This window comes from Mauremys reevesii, linkage group 17, assembly GCF_016161935.1.
Source record: "Mauremys reevesii isolate NIE-2019 linkage group 17, ASM1616193v1, whole genome shotgun sequence".
Classification (NCBI taxonomy): domain Eukaryota; kingdom Metazoa; phylum Chordata; order Testudines; family Geoemydidae; genus Mauremys; species Mauremys reevesii.
This window is the reverse complement of record NC_052639.1, coordinates 9,060,335-9,063,167: the sequence shown is the minus strand read 5'-3', so window position 1 is coordinate 9,063,167 and position 2,833 is coordinate 9,060,335. Positions and strand designations below refer to the sequence as shown.

The 2,833-nt window shown below is 53.2% G+C and overlaps 1 non-coding gene across 1 annotated transcript; it reads left to right on the top strand.

Annotated features, from left to right (window-relative positions):
* Positions 1-313: 313 nt before the first annotated feature.
* LOC120385228 lies at positions 314-477 on the top strand. Its single transcript, XR_005589362.1, has one exon. It is a non-coding gene; the product is annotated as a U1 spliceosomal RNA (small nuclear RNA).
* Positions 478-2,833: the final 2,356 nt, after the last annotated feature.

Sequence of the window (2,833 nt, the reverse complement as noted above, 5' to 3'; positions counted from 1 at the left end):
AGGGCAGGCAAGAGAGGCGGCCTGGGCGGGCAGGGGGAGGGGCCCGAGCGGAGGGGCGGAGCCGCGTGAGCAGGTATGCAGATCTGTGTGCGAGCAGAGCATTGTGGGAGCGGACGCAGGCTGCCAGGCAGGGCCCGACTTTGGCACCGGGAGCTCGGCGTGGAGAAGGGAGGGGCTCCGGGGGACGCGTCGGGGCAGCTGTCGGCAGTGGGGGCCGGTGTGGGCGAGGCCGGCGGTGGGGCGCGGCGGTCCGCCCGTGTGTTATAAGTGTGGGGCGGCGAGGAGGCGGGCGGCGGCCGGGCAGCAGAAACTCATACTTACCTGGCAGGGGAAATACCATGATCACAAAGGTGGTTTTCCCAGAATGAGGCTCATCCATTGCACTGCGGGTGTGCTGACCCCTGCGATTTCCCCAAATGCGGGAAACTCGACTGCATAATTTGTGGTAGTGGGGGACTGCGTTCGCGCTCTCCCCTGGTGATTGGTTTGAACAACAGACAACCGATAGTGGGCTGTTTAGGCTTAGTGCACTGCAAAGCAGATTCTCAGGAAAGCAATTGTTATTCTGGGCCTTGGGGAGTGCTCTTTTCCACAGGCCCTGTACTTCTAGATATCTTTGTCACATGGTCCTCCTTGTAAGCAAAGCTCAGCTCTGAAACTTGGGTCTCTCTGCGTTCTTGGCTTTCCCTGGTCTTTTGCAGCTGATCTGCTCTCTAGTCTGTTTTTGGGGGGCTTGGACTGGTGCCTTCCTTGGCTTTAAGGGGAGCTGCCTGTCTGCCTGCTCTGCTTCTTTCCCTGCTTGTAGCTTCTTGCCCGGCCCTTCTTCTCGGGCTCTTCCTCCTTTGACGGGAGGACGCCCTGTCCAAAACGCCTGTCCCACCTGGACTCCTCGTCCAACAGACAGCCTCGCCCCCTGCCCTGGGGCCGCTTTGGCTTTCGCTGTCTGTTCCTGTCTCTTGGTGGCCACCCTGTCTGTGCTACGGAGACTAGGCTGTCACAACCCCATGCTGGAGGAGGGCTTTCCGTCGCTTGAGGCCCACCCACCGCCTCCCCAAATGCCCTTTAGCTACGCTGCGGGTTAGGGCGGCGTGGCCGTGTCGCCCAGCAGCGGGTTTTCCCTTTTGCACACCTCTGACGGACGGAGCTGTTTTGACTTAACTGTTCAGCATGCACCGACCCTCGGTCCTGGGCTGCACGGGGAACGTAAATCGGCGCGGCTACATCAGTCCGCGCCTTGGTCGGAAGAATTCTTCCGTCGACCTAGCTCCCGCCTTTCGGGGAGGTGGATGGCCGGCACCAACGAGGAAAACCCTCTCCAGGACCCTTCTCCGGGAACAGTGCCCTTCCGTTTGGGGAGATTATGCTGCTTTAAAAAAGAGAAAGTGTTTAACTGCCTTTCTCTGAGACAAGGTTGACTTTGTATTGCTTCCCTCGTGGCTCCTTATAGCAGTTGTGTTCTGAAATCTTTAGGGTTTGACTTCATTTATGATGAAATCTTGCTGTAACTTTATTCTAATTTTCAATTAGTAACTAGACCTGAGCTGTTTGGTGTGTTAGTGGAGGATTGTTTAAAAACCTGGGATTCCACTTTCGGCTGCCTTTCCATTACATTTCCTCTGAAAGCCCACCGAAAGCCTCCACTTCCCACATAACTCTCTCAAACCTGCAGTCATCAGGCATACAGAAGATGCTTACAGTTTCATACGAGTCCAGTTCCTTGCTGTTTCCTGTCTAACCACTGCACACATATGGTATCCCCTCCCTACCCGGAGCTGCTTCCTGGCTTTTGCGCTCAGGACAGGAAAACAAGAATGGAGAGGTAAGCTGTGCAGGGAACTCTTCCTCAGCTCGCACTCCACCCCCCAAGGGCCTTTCGAGGTCTTCTACGGACTTCAGGTTTCATTTGATTTCCAAGGTTTATGGGCTCATTAATTAGCCATCTCTCCTAATGCAGGGATCCCATGGGTCAGACCAAAGATTGATGGCCCAAAAGAGCTAAGAAACAGAAATAAAGGTGAGCGCTAGGCGTTACATTCAGATGAGCATCCAGAATCTGAGTGTGCCCTGGCATGTTCAACGCTGCCGAAAAGAAGGAGCTCGTCAGGTCCTCTGCTAGCACCCAAATCTGGTGGCTAGTCAGTCTGCTGGGAAATAAGGAAAAGGAAATGAATAAAGGAGTCAGGCAATAACAAGGAAATGAAGAGGTTTGTCGAACGGGTTCTGTCTGATTTACCATCTTCCCAGCTACCCGTCCAAGTTAAAGACCTAGCCCAGTATCCTGTCTGCTGACAGCGGCCAATGCCAGGTGCCCCAGAGGGAATGAACAGAACAGGGAATCATCAAGTGCTCCATCCCCTGTCGCCCATGCCCCGCTTCTGGCAAACAGGGATACCTAGCTAGGGATACCGCTGGCAAAGCGCCATAGATGGACCTATCCTCCATGAATTTATCTGGTGCTTTTTTGAACCCTGTTATAGTCTTGGCCTTCACAACATCCTCTGGCAAAGAGTTCCACAGGTTGACTGTGTGGTGCGTGAAGCAAGACTTCCTTTTGTTTGTTTTAAAGCTGCTGCCTATTAATTTGATTTGGTGACCCCTAGTTCGTGTGTTATGAGAAGGAGTAAATAACTCTTCCTTATTTACTTGCTCCATGCCGGTCATGGTTTTATAGACCTCCCTCGTATCCCCCTTTAGTCGTCTCGTTTCCAAGATGAAAAGTCCCAATCTTATGAATCTCTTCTTAGATGGAAGCTGGTCCATATCCCCTCATCATCTTTGTTGTCCGTTTCTGACTCTTTCCCATTCCCATATATCTTTTTTGAGGTTGGGGCGA